Source organism: Diceros bicornis, chromosome 13, assembly GCF_020826845.1.
Source record: "Diceros bicornis minor isolate mBicDic1 chromosome 13, mDicBic1.mat.cur, whole genome shotgun sequence".
NCBI classification, from domain to species: Eukaryota; Metazoa; Chordata; class Mammalia; order Perissodactyla; family Rhinocerotidae; genus Diceros; species Diceros bicornis.
Window position 1 is genome coordinate 2,355,450 of NC_080752.1, and position 19,057 is coordinate 2,374,506.

A 19,057-nucleotide genomic window follows, 5' to 3' on the forward strand; every position below is an offset into this window, starting at 1 on the left:
AAAAAAGTTTTGACACAGATTCCCTATTCGGGCATTCAGAACATATAGCACGTTGCTATAAGCAAGCACATTCTCATTCAAAGTTGCAAGTTACTATGTAGGAACAAGTTTGTATAGGTATTTCAAAGATGCCCAGAACTGAGCTAAACGTTGTATGTCTCCAACTCCTAGAAATAACTTCATGCCCCATCTCCCTTACTTCCAGCTAGTAAGGATCACATAATTCCTAACAAAGTTTTGACACAGATTCCCAATTCGGGCATTCAGAACATATAGCACGTTGCTGTAAGCAAGCACATTCTCATTCAAAGTTGCAAGTTACTATGTAGGAACAAGTTTGTATAGGTATTTCAAAGATGCCCAGAACTGAGCTAAACTTGGTACGTGTCCAACTCCTAGAAATAACTTCATGCCCCATCTCCCTTACTTCCAGCTAGTAAGGATCACATAATTCCTAACAAAGTTTTGACACAGATTCCCAATTCGGGCATTCAGAACATATAGCACTCTGCTGCAAGCAAGCACATTCTCATTCAAAGTTGCAAGTTACTATGTAGGAACAAGTTTGTATAGGTATTTCAAAGATGCCCAGAACTGAGCTAAACTTGGTATGTGTCCTACCTCTAGAAATAACTTCATGCCCCAACTCTTTTACTTCCATCTAGTAAGGATCACATAATTCCTAACAAAGTTTTAACACAGATTCCCAATTCGGGCATTCAGAACATATAGCACGTTGCTGTAAACAAGCACCTTCTCATTCCAAGTAGCAAGTTACTATGTAGGAACAAGTTTATATAGGTATTTCAAAGATGCCCAGAACTGAGCTAAACGTTGTATGTCTCCAACTCCTAGAAATAACTTCATGCCCCATCTCCCTTACTTCCAGCTAGTAAGGATCACATAATTCCTAACAAAGTTTTGACACAGATTCCCAATTCGGGCATTCAGAACATATAGCACGTTGCTGTAAGCAAGCACATTCTCATTCAAAGTTACAAGTTACTATGTAGGAAAAAGTTTGTATAGGTATTTCAATGATGCCCAAAACTGAGCTAAACTTGGTATGTCTCCAACTCCTGCAAAAAACTTCATGCCCCATCTCCCTTACTTCCAGCTAGTAAGGATCACATAATTCCTAACAAAGTTTTGACACAGATTCCCAATTCGGGCATTCAGAACATATAGCACGTTGCTGCAAGCAAGCACATTCTCATTCAAGTTGCAAGTTACTATGTAGGAACAAGTTTGTATAGGTATTTCAAAGATGCCCAGAACTGAGCTAAACTTGGTATGTGTCCAACTCCTAGAAATAACTTCATGCCCCATCTCCCTTACTTCCAGCTAGTAAGGATCACATAATTCCTAAAAAGTTTTGACACAGATTCCCAATTCGGGCATTCAGAACATATAGCACGTTCCTGTAAGCAAGCACATTCTCATTCAAAGATGCAAGTTATTATGTAGGAACAAGTTTGTATAGGTATTTCAAAGATGCCCAAAACTGAGCTAAACTTGGTATGTCTCCAACTCCTAGAAATAACTTCATGCCCCATCTCCCTTACTTCCAGCTAGTAAGGATCACATAATTCCTAACAAAGTTTTGACACAGATTCCCAATTCGGGCATTCAGAACATATAGCACGTTGCTGCAAGCAAGCACATTCTCATTCAAAGTTGCAAGTTACTATGTAGGAACAAGTTTGTATAGGTATTTCAAAGATGCCCAGAACTGAGTTAAACTTGGTATGTGTCCAACTCCTAGAAATAACTTCATGCCCCATCTCCCTTACTTCCAGCTAGTAAGGATCACATAATTCTTAACAAAGTTTTGACTCAGATTCCCAATTCGGGCATTCAGTAAATATAGCACGTTGCTGTAAGCAAGCACATTCTCATTCAAAGTTGCAAGTTACTATGTAGGAACAAGTTTGTATAGGTATTTCAAAGATGCCCAGAACTGAGCTAAACTTGGTATGTCTCTGTGGGAGATCAAAATTTGGCCACCCTGAAATATATCTCTTTACCTTGATTGTTTTCTCTGAAGGACATTTGACCTCCCCCACTAACTGCCTAAAGAATTTGACATGATGGCTCCTTCCTGGAACAGATCTTCCATCTGATGGCTGTAATATAATGTAAAATAGATGTTACAATAGGAAAGGCACCAACAAGCCCATCTTATCAGAAATTCTGTCTCTCTGGCCACATTCTCTGGATGGCCCTGCGAGGAGTTGCCAGACAAACATTTACATTTATAAGGGAAATCTCCATTTGTAAAGGTATCTCCCTCTCTGTCTTGGGAAGACGGGGGATGACCTCATTTCTAGAAACTTATCAATGTGGAAGGTGAGGTCTTAAATCTGCATAATAACCTTACCCTTGTTTACAGTGCTTTAGTGGTAATCTCCTGTAACTGACACCCCCCACCCCCAACATCCTCCTTTGTCTTTAGAAGAAGATGGTATTTAAGATGAGAATTTCTGCTATTGTGTTGAGAAACGCAGTGTCCCTGCTTTCTCCCATGTATACATGTTATTAAACTTGGTATTATTTTCTCCTGCTAACCTGTCTTGTTGATTATTTGGCCAGCCAGAAGAACCTTAAGGGAAAGGGCAGAGGGAGATTCTCCCTCTCCCCCGACAGTTTTGGCGAGCCAGCCAGGAGAAGCACTGGCTGGTATGTTGCCTTCTCTGGTTGGAAGACCTGCCTTCTCCCTGGACTACTGCAGATGATGAGATACGGGAACGCCTGACGAAAGCCGGCAAAAGGTAAGACTTCTTACCACGTCAGCCTCCCGGAATCTCTATCTGCGGAGCCCGGCAGAAGGAAATGGTGAGAATTTTTTTCTCTTTCTAAATTTAGATTGGCAGGAGAAAATATTTGGGAAACTGGTTTCTTGGGCTTTTAGTGACTCTTGGTTTAAATTTGGTAGAGTACTCTTGGTTATGATCTTGATCCGTTTTCCTCCCAGAGGTAGTCTCTGTTTTTCTCTTTTGTCTGTGTCTTTTGTCATAGGAAGTAAATACCATAGGGTAGGACGCAGGCATAGGCCCTATAAGCCTGCTGTCCGGGCTGGCCCCACAGACTGGTGAGTTTGCGGGTCTCACCAGACTGGCGTCTACAAACTTTGCTGTGGGTTATTATGCACATGAAGTGAAGGTCATTGCCAAGGGTATCTTAGAAGCCAAAAAGGCCGCAAATTTAAGTGGGCGCGGGTCGAGCAGTTAAGAGCCATTAGGGCGCTCGCCACTTTCAGAAGACTCCCGTGACAGGATAAGTTGGATCACGGAACGGGGCAGATGACACAGGTCCCCCGCCAACTGCAAGAAAATGTCCGTGCAACGACGAGGTACTCTGTAAAGCACACAGTGCCCGACCCCGCGGCATCTCCCCCGCTAGGTATTATTCTGGCTCCAAGAGACCTAAGGCGTGACTAAAGCTGTCATTGTGCAAAGAAAAAAACCGGATGAGGTTTTTCCTTCTGTCTTGTTCTGTGTCCTGAGAAAACTTGGCTTTGTGACCAGTGAGAATCTTCTCCTTGGTCTCCACCATACGGAAGGTGCATTTACCGGGGTGCACCTTGGTGGCCAGTCGAGTAGACTGGGGTTCCGAACTGTCTCTTTGTCCGGCTGTGCCAAGTTCTCAGGGGAGTTTGTCATAAAGGGCCCAGTCCATAAGGGCTTTTGTTGTCTTTACCTTCGTTGCTTGTTAGTGCTGGAAAAATCCCATTCCAGTATCGCCTGCCCAGTGTCACAGATTAGCGGGTCTGTGACTGGAGGCGTCCCACACTATTGTGGGAGACTGGAGACACCCTTTTATCCTTACCGCCTGTGCAACGAAGGTCTTTACTGTTTCTGAATATCTTTGGGAGTAAATTCTGTGGATCATGGGGGCTACATCATCTGCGCCCTCACCAGGGACGCCTCTTGCGTCCATGGTAGATTTATTCTAAGCGTGGAAAGTTACCTCCGGGTCTTTCCTTAAAAAGGCTTATTGGTTCGAGTCACTATTGGAATAAATATACAAATGAAGATCCTACTCGTCAATGGCCAGACGACGGATCCTTTGAATTGGAAAAACTTCTAAATTGGGGGAAAAAAAAAATGTTTTGAGAGCTCTCACATAATTGCTTAATTGGTACCTAAGAATTAAGGCCAGAAAAAGGAAGGAAAAAATTTGACTAGTCTTAAGACCTTGACTCAGGTTACAATTAAATTGAGAACATGTAAAAGTGTAAGTGTTGATAAGATTATAAAGGTTGGAATGTTTGAGCTAATTTTATACAAAGAGGTTACATCAACTTTGCCTGAGTATGTTTTAAAATGTCTGACTGGGAATGCTTCTCTTGTCCAAAATTAAAAGATCAAGACCTATTGATAAAAATCTTAATGATAATTATGTTTAAAGGTATAAGAGGTGACGAAATTTACATGAAATTTTGTAGGAAAAAAACCGATGTTATTTCTATTACAGAACTGGTTAACAAAAATAGTAATTTAAATGATGGCTAATTTTATCTCAAGTCTTATGAAGTCTTGTAGGCAATCTAAATAATTATTGGGAATAAGTAACTAAATAGTTGTGATAAAGATGAATGTTGGATGAACTTTAAACAATAATTATGTGTTATGTTGGTTACAGCTTCCAAACTCTTTTTGGTGACTTAAAACTTGAGTTTTGCTAAGTTTTATGATAAAAATTCTCTGAGTATCATCATTTCCAAATAAGATAAAATATTAGACATTGATTGCTAAACTTACGTTTATCTACTTTTGGCTTTTCATTACAGGAAAACTAAAAGATATTTTGGGTCTATTGGTAAACGTGTTTTATTAAAAGATTGTACTATAAAGTAACATGTTTCTAGAAGTTATAAAGTGTTTATAAATTTTCCAAGCCACAAGATACTAATGTAAAAGAAAGTTTATAATGGTTTACTTAGTTTTTACTCACAAATTAAGGTTTCTAAAGGTTAAAATTTCTAATTAGTATATGTGATTAAAAATTAAGAAAAATATGTCTGTGTACAAGGAAAGTAAGATATATAAAGAATGAACAAAGAATGAAAATATTTTGTTTGGTTGATTAAGAAAGATAAATTTGTCCTCAAGTACTAGAAGGGAAAAGAAAGACATGGGACAAATTCTGAATGTAAAAAGAAAGTTATAGAAGGTTTGTGGAAGAGGAATTCTGGAAAAGGAGTTTTTGCATGGTCAAGTTGGCTAAGATTGAAATGAATTTAATTAGTAAATGAGTTTTAATAGCAGAAGTAAGCTGGTGCAAAATTGAAATTTCTCATAAAACGATAATTTGCTTAAACTTGATAAAGAGGTTATAAAAGATTTTTCTTTCCCTTTGAATAAGTCTACCTAAAAGACAGAAAAAAAAAAAACCTGTTAAAATAATTTCCTACGTTCAAAAGACTGAGGTCTCTCTATTAAGGCTTTTTGGACTGTTAATGCTATGTTTGCTTTGACTGTTTATATTTTTGACAAGCTCCCCCAAAATTCATATCTTAAAGTCTTTTTTTAACTTTTATTTCTTTGAGAATTTTCAAAGGGCCCTGGAACTTCTCAAAGAAATTTGCTCTCTTCCTATAAGGGGAAAGATACTAGACTTATTAGGCTTATTCAATATGTTCAATTACATGGAAAACATTGTCAGACAAGTGATGATAAGCCTGCTTAGGTGCTATTATGTGGGCAAATGTTATTGATATAGGTGTTTTAAAATTGTATAACATTACTGAAATTCTGATCTGTCCTGGTTATCAGTCATAATTCTGGTTATTATTATTTTAAAGTGTTGTATGTCACAAAATTAACCAAATTTCCTTGTCAATTGCCATTTTGAGGTCTTGTTGTTTACAGACTTATTTCTTTGCTCTAATGCTTTTGCAAAATGTTTCGACTTCAGAAAAATTCATGGAAAGGACTCTGACATTTACACTGGAGTACAGGTTTCTGACAAACTTTCTGATCATAAAACTGAACTTGGTAAAATATTACAGAAATCCGATGGAGAAACTGATGACTTCATAAAGCCACTAACAAAAAGAGTGGTATCAAGAATGGATTACACAGGACTGAATAAACTAATAAGGATGCTTATAATTTTTATGATTTTTCATTTGAAGTATTGCTGAATTTTTAATGTTTTGTTTTTTCAGATTTAAGGAAAACTTTTTCTCTTTTCTCCCGAGATAGCTATGACTTACAGCAATTTAGTAAATGATATTTTTTTGTAAGTAAAATTGAAATATTTATCTTTTTCTCTCTATCTGATCCCTCCAGGATTTAGAAACTCTTAGTGAGTAAATATTGTTGTTTTCATGGCAATATAGTTATTTGCATAAGTTCAATAAGAATCTATTCTCCTTATAACAGGACACAATTGAAAACACTGGGTCTGTTACCAAGGTTGTGACTGGAACATCATGTTTGCAATATAACCATACAGCTTTTGAGGAATGAAGATTGGACTTTATGGAATAAAGCCACGTGGAAATATTGGCCTGGTACCTTTATGTTCCAAGCAGCACTTACCAGGATAAGTAAAGAATGTCACTTATCTGGCAGGTACAAGGAACCTCAAAATATTTTGGGGGAACCTCAGAAGAGAGGAATTCACCCAAATCTGTAGGTATTGCAGGCAACGTCTGATGATAAAATCCTTGGCTTGGCTTTCCTGGCCTCGAGAGACCTTTAAAGTTCAATGTGAGATTCCTTATAAAAAGTTCCAGCAAAGCAGATTTAAAAGAGCCTATGTGATCAATTGCTATTCTTGCTGTACTTATGTAAATAATTGGGCCAACTCTATTGGATCTAGACTTATTTTGCAAACTAGTTAGTTTTAATTTGGCTATCTTAATAAAAATGAGGGTGATTTTAGAGAGAAAAATTATATTTCAGTAAAAACTATAGTATACATTTGTGGATATTAGATCCTAGTTTTGTTGTCTTTTGAGGTTTTTGTTTTATATCTGTTGACTAGACTGGATCCTGATTTCTTCTAGTCTCCTGAAATATCTGGCTACAGATATCCAAACTAACGTTTTTGATTTTTTCCATCATTTTCATTTGAAATCACTGAAAACTGAACCTGCCCTTTTTCCTGAAGCCTTACAAACTGAAGCTGATGGACTTGATATAAACTTGAGATGACCTGCCGACACCATCCGAGACATTTTAAACTGCAAAAGATGCTTTGACGCTGACATCTAAAATTCTTCTTCACTGGCTGTCCTCTGAACTCAAAAACTGCTTTACAACTTACTCTAACCATTAACCTTGTTTTTCTTTTATAGAAATGCTTCTATTAAATACTTGATTGCTTGCTTCCACAATATAGGCGTAACCTTGAGAGCCCACCTGCATCACCACCTACCTTCCAAAAGGAACTTAATTGAACTGATCTATTATCAGGACTAAGAAATGTGTTCAGTGAGATGAAACAATCTACCAACTCAGCTTCTGGACTATGAAACTTCTTTAAGTTTCAAAAGGACTGTGAAACTTTTAGTTTCAAAGGCGGGACTGTGGGAGACCAAAATTTGGCCACACTGAAATATATCTCTTTACCTTGATTGTTTTCTCTGAAGGACATTTGACCTCCCCCACTAACTGCCTAAAGAATTTGACATGATGGCTCCTTCCTGGAACAGATCTTCCATCTGATGGCTGTAATATAATGTAAAATAGATGTTACAATAGGAAAGGCACCAACAAGCCCATCTTATCAGAAATTCTGTCTCTCTGGCCACATTCTCTGGATGGCCCTGCGAGGAGTTGCCAGACAAACATTTACATTTATAAGGGAAATCTTCATTTGTAAAGGTATCTCCCTCTCTGTCTTGGGAAGACGGGGGATGACCTCATTTCTAGAAACTTATCAATGTGGAAGGTGAGGTCTTAAATCTGCATAATAACCTTACCCTTGTTTACAGTGCTTTAGTGGTAATCTCCTGTAACTGACACCCCCCACCCCCAACATCCTCCTTTGTCTTTAGAAGAAGATGGTATTTAAGATGAGAATTTCTGCTATTGTGTTGAGAAACGCAGTGTCCCTGCTTTCTCCCATGTATACATGTTATTAAACTTGGTATTATTTTCTCCTGCTAACCTGTCTTGTTGATTATTTGGCCAGCCAGAAGAACCTTAAGGGAAAGGGCAGAGGGAGATTCTCCCTCTCCCCCGACATCTCCAACTCCTAGAAATAACTTCATGCCCCATCTCCCTTACTTCCAGCTAGTAAGGATCACATAATTCCTAACAAAGTTTTGACACAGATTCCCAATTCGGGCATTCAGAACATATAGCACGTTGCTGCAAGCAAGCACATTCTCATTCAAAGTTGCAAGTTACTATGTAGGAACAGGTTTGTATAGGTATTTCAAAGATGCCCAGAACTGAGCTAAACTTGGTATGTCTCCAACTACTAGAAATAACTTCATGCCCCATCTCCCTTACTTCCAGCTAGTAAGGATCACATAATTCTTAACAAAGTTTTGACTCAGATTCCCAATTCGGGCATTCAGAACATATAGCACGTTGCTGTAAGCAAGCACATTCTCATTCAAAGTTGCAAGTTACTATGTAGGAACAAATTTGTATAGGTATTTCAAAGATGCCCAGAACTGAGCTAAACGTTGTATGTCTTCAACTCCTAGAAATAACTTCATGACCCATCTCCATTACTTTCATCAAGTAAGGATCACATAATTCCTAACAAAGTTTTGACACAGATTCCCAATTCGGGCATTCAGAACATATAGCACGTTGCTGTAAGCAAGCACATTCTCATTCAAAGTTGCAAGTTACTATGTAGGAACAAGTTTGTATAGGTATTTCAAAGATGCCCCGAACTGTGCTAAACTTGGTATGTGTTCAACTCCTAGAAATACCTTCATGCCCCAACTCCCTTACTTCCAGCTAGTAAGGATCACATATTTCCTAACAAAGTTTTGACACAGATTCCCTATTCGGGCATACAGAACATATAGCACGTTGCTGTAAGCAAGCACATTCTCATTCCAAGTAGCAAGTTACTATGTAGGAACAAGTTTGTATAGGTATTTCAAAGATGCCCAGAACTGTGCTAAACTTGGTATGTGTCCAACTCCTAGAAATACCTTCATGCCCCAACTCCCTTACTTCCAGCTAGTAAGGATCACATAATTCCTAACAAAGTTTGACACAGATTCCCAATTCGGGCATTCAGAACATATAGCACGTTGCTGTAAGCAAGCACATTCTCATTCAAAGTTGCAAGTTACTATGTAGGAACAAGTTTGTATAGGTATTTCAAAGATGCCCAGAACTGAGCTAAACGTTGTATGTCTCCAACTCCTAGAAATACCTTCATGCCCCAACTCCCTTACTTCCAGCTAGTAAGGATCACATAATTCCTAACAAAGTTTTGACACAGATTCCCTATTCGGGCATTCAGAACATATAGCACGTTGCTGTAAGCAAGCACATTCTCATTCAAAGTTGCAAGTTACTATGTAGGAACAAGTTTGTATAGGTATTTCAAAGAAGCCCAGAACTGAGCTAAATGTTGTATGTCTCCAACTCCTAGAAATAACTTCATGCCCCATCTCCCTTACTTCCAGCTAGTAAGGATCACATAATTCCTAACAAAGTTTTGACACAGATTCCCAATTCGGGCATTCAGAACATATAGCACGTTGCTGTAAGCAAGCACATTCTCATTCAAAGTTGCAAGTTACTATGTAGGAACAAGTTTGTATAGGTATTTCAAAGATGCCCAGAACTGAGCTAAACTTGGTATGTGTCCTACATCTAGAAATAACTTCATGCCCCAACTCCCTTACTTCCAGCTAGTAAGGATCACATAATTCCTAACAAATTTTGACACAGATTCCCAATTCGGGCATTCAGAACATATAGCACGTTGCTGTAAGCAAGCACATTCTCATTCAAAGTTGCAAGTTACTATCTAGGAACAAGTTTGTATAGGTATTTCAAAGATGCCCAGAACTGAGCTAAACTTGGTATGTGTCCAACTCCTAGAAATATCTTCATGCCCCAACTCCCTTACTTCCAGCTAGTAAGGATCACATAATTCCTAACAAAGTTTGACACAGATTCCCAATTCGGGCATTCACAACATATAGCACGTTGCTGCAAGCAAGCACATTCTCATTCAAAGTTGCAAGTTACTATGTAGGAACAAGTTTGTATAGCTATTTCAAAGATGCCCAGAACTGAGCTAAACGTTGTATGTCTCCAACACCTAGAAATAACTTCATGCCCCATCTCCCTTACTTCCATCTAGTAAGGATCACATAATTCCTAACAAAGTTTTGACACAGATTCCCAATTCGAACATTCAGAACATATAGCACGTTGCTGTAAGCAAGCACATTCTCATTCAAAGTTGCAAGTTACTATGTAGGAACAAAATTGTATAGGTATTTCAAAGATGCCCAGAACTGAGCTAAACTTGGTATGTGTCCTACCTCTAGAAATAACTTCATGCCCCAACTCTCTTACTTCCATCTAGTAAGGATCACATAATTCCTAACAAAATTTTTGACACAGATTCCCAATTCGGGCTTTCAGAACATATAGCACGTTGCTGTAAGCAAGCACATTCTCATTCAAAGTTGCAAGTTACTATGTAGGAACAAGTTTGTATAGGTATTTCAAAGATGCCCAGAACTGAGCTAAACGTTGTATGTCTCCAACACCTAGAAATAACTTCATGCCCCATCTCCCTTACTTCCATCTAGTAAGGATCACATAATTCCTAACAAAGTTTTGACACAGATTCCCAATTCGGGCATTCAGAACATATAGCACGTTGCTGTAAGCAAGCACATTCTCATTCAAAGTTGCAAGTTACTATGTAGGAACAAGTTTGTATAGGTATTTCAAAGATGCCCAGAACTGAGCTAAACTTGGTATGTGTCCAACTCCTAGAAATAACTTCATGCCCCAACTCCGTTACTTCCAGCTAGTAAGGATCACATAATTCCTAACAAAGTTTTGACTCAGATTCCCAATTCTGGCATTCAGAACATATAGCACGTTGCTGTAAGCAAGCACATTCTCATTCCAAGTTGCAAGTTACTATGTAGGAACAAGTTTGTATAGGTATTTCAAAGATGCCCAGAACTGTGCTAAACTTGGTATGTCTCCAACTCCTGGAAAAAACTTCATGCCCCATCTCCCTTACTTCCAGCTAGTAAGGATCACATAATTCCTAACAAAGTTTTGACACAGATTCCCAATTCGGGCATTCAGAACATATAGCACGTTGCTGCAAGCAAGCACATTCTCATTCAAGTTGCAAGTTACTATGTAGGAACAAGTTTGTATAGGTATTTCAAAGATGCCCAGAACTGAGCTAAACTTGGTATGTGTCCAACTCCTAGAAATAACTTCATGCCCCATCTCCCTTACTTCCAGCTAGTAAGGATCACATAATCCTAACAAAGTTTTGACACAGATTCCCAATTCGGGCATTCAGAACATATAGCACGTTGCTGTAAGCAAGCACATTCTCATTCAAAGATGCAAGTTATTATGTAGGAACAAGTTTGTATAGGTATTTCAAAGATGCCCAAAACTGAGCTAAACTTGGTATGTCTCCAACTCCTAGAAATAACTTCATGCCGCAACTCCCTTACTTCCAGCTAGTAAGGATCACATAATTCCTAACAAAGTTTTGACACAGATTCCCAATTCGGGCATTCAGAACATATAGCACGTTGCTGCAAGCAAGCACATTCTCATTCAAAGTTGCAAGTTACTATGTAGGAACAAGTTTGTATAGGTATTTCAAAGATGCCCAGAACTGAGCAAAACGTTGTATGTCTCCAACTCCTAGAAATAACTTCATGCCCCATCTCCCTTACTTCCAGCTAGTAAGGATCACATAATTCCTAACAAAGATTTGACACAGATTCCCAATTCGGGCATTCAGAACATATAGCACGTTGCTGTAAGCAAGCACATTCTCATTCAAAGTTGCAAGTTACTATGTAGGAACAAGTTTGTATAGGTATTTCAAAGATGCCCAGAACTGAGTTAAACTTGGTATGTGTCCAACTCCTAGAAATAACTTCATGCCCCATCTCCCTTACTTCCAGCTAGTAAGGATCACATAATTCTTAACAAAGTTTTGACTCAGATTCCCAATTCGGGCATTCAGAACATATAGCACGTTGCCCTAAGCAAGCACATTCTCATTCAAAGTTGCAAGTTACTATGTAGGAACAAGTTTGTATAGGTATTTCAAAGATGCCCAGAACTGAGCTAAACGTTGTATGTCTCCAACTTCTAGAAATAACTTCATGCCCCATCTCCCTTACTTCCATCTAGTAAGGATCACATAATTCCTAACAAAGTTTTGACACAGATTCCCAATTCGGGGTTTCAGAACATATAGCACGTTGCTTTAAGCAAGCACATTCTCATTCCAAGTAGCAAGTTACTATGTAGGAACAAGTTTGTATAGGTATTTCAAAGATGCCCAGAACTGTGCTAAACTTGGTATGTGTCCAACTCCTAGAAATACCTTCATGCCCCAACTCCCTTACTTCCAGCTAGTAAGGATCACATAATTCCTAACAAAGTTTGACACAGATTTCCAATTCGGGCATTCAGAAAATATAGCACGTTGCTGTAAGCAAGCACATTCTCATTCAAAGTTGCAAGTTACTATGTAGGAACAAGTTTGTATAGGTATTTCAAAGATGCCCAGAACTGAGCTAAACTTGGTATGTCTCCAACTCCTAGAAATAACTTCATGCCCCATCTCCCTTACTTCCAGCTAGTAAGGATCACATAATTCCTAACAAAGTTTTGACACAGATTCCCAATTCGGGCATTCAGAACATATAGCACGTTGCTGCAAGCAAGCACATTCTCATTCAAAGTTGCAAGTTACTATGTAGGAACAGGTTTGTATAGGTATTTCAAATATGCCCAGAACTGAGCTAAACTTGGTATGTCTCCAACTACTAGAAATAACTTCATGCCCCATCTCCCTTACTTCCAGCTAGTAAGGATCACATAATTCTTAACAAAGTTTTGACTCAGATTCCCAATTCGGGCATTCAGAACATATAGCACGTTGCTGTAAGCAAGCACATTCTCATTCAAAGTTGCAAGTTACTATGTAGGAACAAGTTTGTATAGGTATTTCAAAGATGCCCAGAACTGAGCTAAACTTGGTATGTGTCCTACCTCTAGAAATAACTTCATGCCCCAACTCTTTTACTTCCATCTAGTAAGGATCACATAATTCCTAACAAAATTTTGACACAGATTCCCCATTCGGGCATTCAGAACATATAGCACGTTGCTGTAAACAAGCACCTTCTCATTCCAAGTAGCAAGTTACTATGTAGGAACAAGTTTATATAGGTATTTCAAAGATGCCCAGAACTGAGCTAAACGTTGTATGTCTCCAACTCCTAGAAATAACTTCATGCCCCATCTCCCTTACTTCCAGCTAGTAAGGATCACATAATTCCTAACAAAGTTTTGACACAGATTCCCAATTCGGGCATTCAGAACATATAGCACGTTGCTGCAAGCAAGCACATTCTCATTCATGTTGCAAGTTACTATGTAGGAACAAGTTTGTATAGGTATTTCAAAGATGCCCAGAACTGAGCTAAACTTGGTATGTGTCCAACTCCTAGAAATAACTTCATGCCCCATCTCCCTTACTTCCAGCTAGTCAGGATCACATAATTCCTAACAAAGTTTTGACACAGATTCCTAATTCGGGCATTCAGAACATATAGCACGTTGCTGTAAGCAAGCACATTCTCATTCAAAGATGCAAGTTATTATGTAGGAACAAGTTTGTATAGGTATTTCAAAGATGCCCAAAACTGAGCTAAACTTGGTATGTCTCCAACTCCTAGAAATAACTTCATGCCCCAACTCCCTTACTTCCAGCTAGTAAGGATCACATAATTCCTAACAAAGTTTTGACACAGATTCCCAATTCGGGCATTCAGAACATATAGCACGTTGCTGCAAGCAAGCACATTCTCATTCAAAGTTGCAAGTTACTATGTAGGAACAAGTTTGTATAGGTATTTCAAAGATGCCCAGAACTGAGCTAAACTTGGTATGTCTCCAACTCCTAGAAATAACTTCATGCCCCATCTCCCTTACTTCCAGCTAGTAAGGATCACATAATTCTTAACAAAGTTTTGACTCAGATTCCCAATTCGGGCATTCAGAACATATAGCACGTTGCCCTAAGCAAGCACATTCTCATTCAAAGTTGCAAGTTACTATGTAGGAACAAGTTTGTATAGGTATTTCAAAGATGCCCAGAACTGAGCTAAACGTTGTATGTCTCCAACTCCTAGAAATAACTTCATGCCCCATCTCCCTTACTTCCATCTAGTAAGGATCACATAATTCCTAACAAAGTTTTGACACAGATTCCCAATTCGGGCATTCAGAACATATAGCACGTTGCTTTAAGCAAGCACATTCTCATTCCAAGTAGCAAGTTACTATGTAGGAACAAGTTTGTATAGGTATTTCAAAGATGCCCAGAACTGTGCTAAACTTGCTATGTGTCCAACTCCTAGAAATACCTTCATGCCCCAACTCCCTTACTTCCAGCTAGTAAGGATCACATAATTCCTAACAAAGTTTGACACAGATTCCCAATTCGGGCATTCAGAACATATAGCACGTTGCTGTAAGCAAGCACATTCTCATTCAAAGTTGCAAGTTACTATGTAGGAACAAGTTTGTATAGGTATTTCAAAGATGCCCAGAACTGAGCTAAACGTTGTATGTCTCCAACTCCTAGAAATAACTTCATGCCCCATCTCCTTTACTTCCATCTAGTAAGGATCACATAATTCCTAACAAAGTTTTGACACAGATTCCCAATTCGGGCATTCAGAACATATAGCACGTTGCTGTAAGCAAGCACATTCTCATTCAAAGTTGCAAGTTACAATGTAGGAACAAGTTTGTATAGGTATTTCAAAGATGCCCAGAAATGAGCTAAACTTGGTATGTGTCCTACCTCTAGAAATAACTTCATGCCCCAACTCCCTTACTTCCAGCTAGTAAGGATCACATAATTCCTAACAAAGTTTTGACACAGATTCCCAATTCGGGCATTCAGAACATATAGCACGTTGCTGCAAGCAAGCACATTCTCATTCAAAGTTGCAAGTTACTATGTAGGAACAAGTTTGTATAGGTATTTCAAAGATGCCCAGAACTGAGCTAAACTTGGTATGTCTCCAACTCCTAGAAATAACTTCATGCCCCATCTCCCTTACTTCCAGCTAGTAAGGATCACATAATTCTTAACAAAGTTTTGACTCAGATTCCCAATTCGGGCATTCAGAACATATAGCACGTTGCCCTAAGCAAGCACATTCTCATTCAAAGTTGCAAGTTACTATGTAGGAACAAGTTTGTATAGGTATTTCAAAGATGCCCAGAACTGAGCTAAACGTTGTATGTCTCCAACTCCTAGAAATAACTTCATGCCCCATCTCCTTTACTTCCATCTAGTAAGGATCACATAATTCCTAACAAAGTTTTGACACAGATTCCCAATTCGGGCATTCAGAACATATAGCACGTTGCTGTAAGCAAGCACATTCTCATTCAAAGTTGCAAGTTACAATGTAGGAACAAGTTTGTATAGGTATTTCAAAGATGCCCAGAACTGAGCTAAACTTGGTATGTGTCCTACCTCTAGAAATAACTTCATGCCCCAACTCCCTTACTTCCAGCTAGTAAGGATCACATAATTCCTAACAAATTTTGACACAGATTCCCAATTCGGGCATTCAGAACATATAGCACGTTGCTGTAAGCAAGCACATTCTCATTCAAAGTTGCAAGTTACTATGTAGGAACAAGTTTGTATAGGTATTTCAAAGATGCCCAGAACTGAGCTAAACTTGGTATGTGTCCTACCTCTAGAAATATCTTCATACCCCAACTCCCTTACTTCCAGCTAGTAAGGATCACATAATTCCTAACAAATTTTGACACAGATTCCCAATTCGGGCATTCAGAACATATAGCACGTTGCTGTAAGCAAGCACATTCTCATTCAAAGTTGCAAGTTACTATGTAGGAACAAGTTTGTATAGGTATTTCAAAGATGCCCAGAACTGAGCTAAGCGTTGTATGTCTCCAACTCCTAGAATTAACTTCATGCCCCATCTTCCTTAATTCCAGCTAGTAAGGTTCACATAATTCCTAACAATGTTTTGACAGAGATTCCAAATTCGGGCATTCAGAACATATAGCACGTTGCTGTAAGCAAGCACATTCTCATTCAAAGTTGCAAGTTACTATGTAAGAACAAGTTTGTATAGGTATTTCAAAGATGCCTAGAACTGAGCTAAACTTGGTATGTGTCCAACTACTAGAAATAACTTCATGCCCCAACTCCCTTACTTCCAGCCCGTAAGGATCACATAATTCCTAACAAAGTTTTGACTCAGATTCCCGATTTGTTCATTCAGAACATATAGCACGTTGCTGTAAGCAAGCACATTCTCATTCAAAATTGCCAATTAATATGTAGGAACAAGTTTGTATAGGTATTTCAAAGATACAAAGAACTGAGCTAAACGTTGTATGTCTCCAACTCCTAGAAATAACTTCATGCCCCAACTCCCTTACTTCCAGCTAGTAAGGATCACATAATTTCTAACAAAGTTTGACACAGATTCCCAATTCGGGCATTCAGAACATATAGCACGTTGCTGTAAGCAAGCACATTCTCATTCAAATTTGCAAGTTAATATGTAGGAACAAGTTTGTATAGGTATTTCAAAGATGCCCAGAACTGAGCTAAACTTGGTATGTGTCCAACTCCTAGAAATAACTTCATGCCCCATCTCCCTTACTTCCAGCCCGTAAGGATCACATAATTCCTAACAAAGTTTTGACTCAGATTCCCAATTCGGGCATTCAGAACATATAGCACGTTGCTGTAAGCAAGCACATTCTCATTCAAAGTTGCAAGTTACTATGTAGGAACAAGTTTGTATAGGTATTTCAAAGATGCCCAGAACTGAGCTAAACTTGGTATGTGTCCAACTCCTAGAAATAACTTCATGACCCAACTCTTTTACTTCCAGCTAGTAAGGATCACATAATTCCTAACAAAGTTTTGACACAGATTCCCTATTCGGGCATTCAGAACATATAGCACGTTGCTGTAAGCAAGCACATTCTCATTCAAAGATGCAAGTTACTATGTAGGAACAAGTTTGTATAGGTATTTCAAAGATGCCCAGAACTGAGCTAAACTTGGTATGTGTCCAACTCCTAGAAATACCTTCATGCCCCAACTCCCTTACTTCCAGCTAGTAAGGATCACATAATTCCTAACAAAGTTTGACACAGATTCCCAATTCGGGCATTCAGAACATATAGCACGTTGCTGTAAGCAAGCACATTCTCATTCAAAGTTGAAAGTTACTATGTAGGAACAAGTTTGTATAGGTATTTCAAAGATGCCCAGAACTGAGCTAAACGTTGTATGTCTCCAACTCCTAGAAATACCTTCATGCCCCAACTCCCTTACTTCCAGCTAGTAAGGATCACATAATTCCTAACAAAGTTTTGACACAGATTCCCTATTCGGGCATTCAGAACATATAGCACGTTGCTGTAAGCAAGCACATTCTCATTCAAAGTTGCAAGTTACTATGTAGGAACAAGTTTGTATAGGTATTTCAAAGATGCCCAGAACTGAGCTAAACTTGGTATGTGTCCAACTACTAGAAATAACTTCATGCCCCATCTCCCTTACTTCCAGCTAGTAAGGATCACATAATTCTTAACAAAGTTTTGACTCAGATTCCCAATTCGGGCATTCAGAACATATAGCACGTTGCTGTAAGCAAGCACATTCTCATTCAAAGTTGCAAGTTACTATGTAGGAACAAATTTGTATAGGTATTTCAAAGATGCCCAGAACTGAGCTAAACGTCGTATGTCTTCAACTCCTAGAAATAACTTCATGACCCATCTCCCTTACTTCCATCAAGTAAGGATCACATAATTCCTAACAAAGTTTTGACACAGATTCCCAATTCGGGCATTCAGAACATATAGCACGTTGCTGTAAGCAAGCACATTCTCATTCAAAGTTGCAAGTTACTATGTAGGAACAAGTTTGTATAGGTATTTCAAAGATGCCCCGAACTGTGCTAAACTTGGTATGTGTCCAACTCCTAGAAATACCTTCATGCCCCAACTCCCTTACTTCCAGCTAGTAAGGATCACATATTTCCTAACAAAGTTTTGACACAGATTCCCTATTCGGGCATTCAGAACATATAGCACGTTGCTGTAAGCAAGCACATTCTCATTCCAAGTAGCAAGTTAATATGTAGGAACAAGTTTGTATAGGTATTTCAAAGATGCCCAGAACTGTGCTAAACTTGGTATGTGTCCAACTCCTAGAAATACCTTCATGCCCCAACTACCTTACTTCCAGCTAGTAAGGATCACATAATTCCTAACAAAGTTTTGACACAGATTCCCTATTCGGGCATTCAGAACATATAGCACGTTGCTGTAAGCAAGCACATTCTCATTCAAAGTTGCAAGTTACTATGTAGGAACAAGTTTGTATAGGTATTTCAAAGATGCCCAGAACTGAGCTAAACGTTGTATGTCTCCAACTCCTAGAAATAACTTCATGCCCCATCTCCCTTACTTCCATCTAGTAAGGATCACATAATTCCTAACAAAGTTTTGACACAGATTCCCAATTCGGGCATTCAGAACATATAGCATGTTGCTGTAAGCAAGCACATTCTCATTCAAAGTTGCAAGTTACAATGTAGGAACAATTTTGTATAGGTATTTCAAAGATGCCCAGAACTGAGCTAAACTTGGTATGTGTCCTACCTCTAGAAAATCTTCATGCCCCAACTCCCTTACTTCCAGCTAGTAAGGATCACATAATTCCTAACAAATTTTGACACAGATTCCCAATTCGGGCATTAAGAACATATAGCACGTTGCTGTAAGCAAGCACATTCTCATTCAAA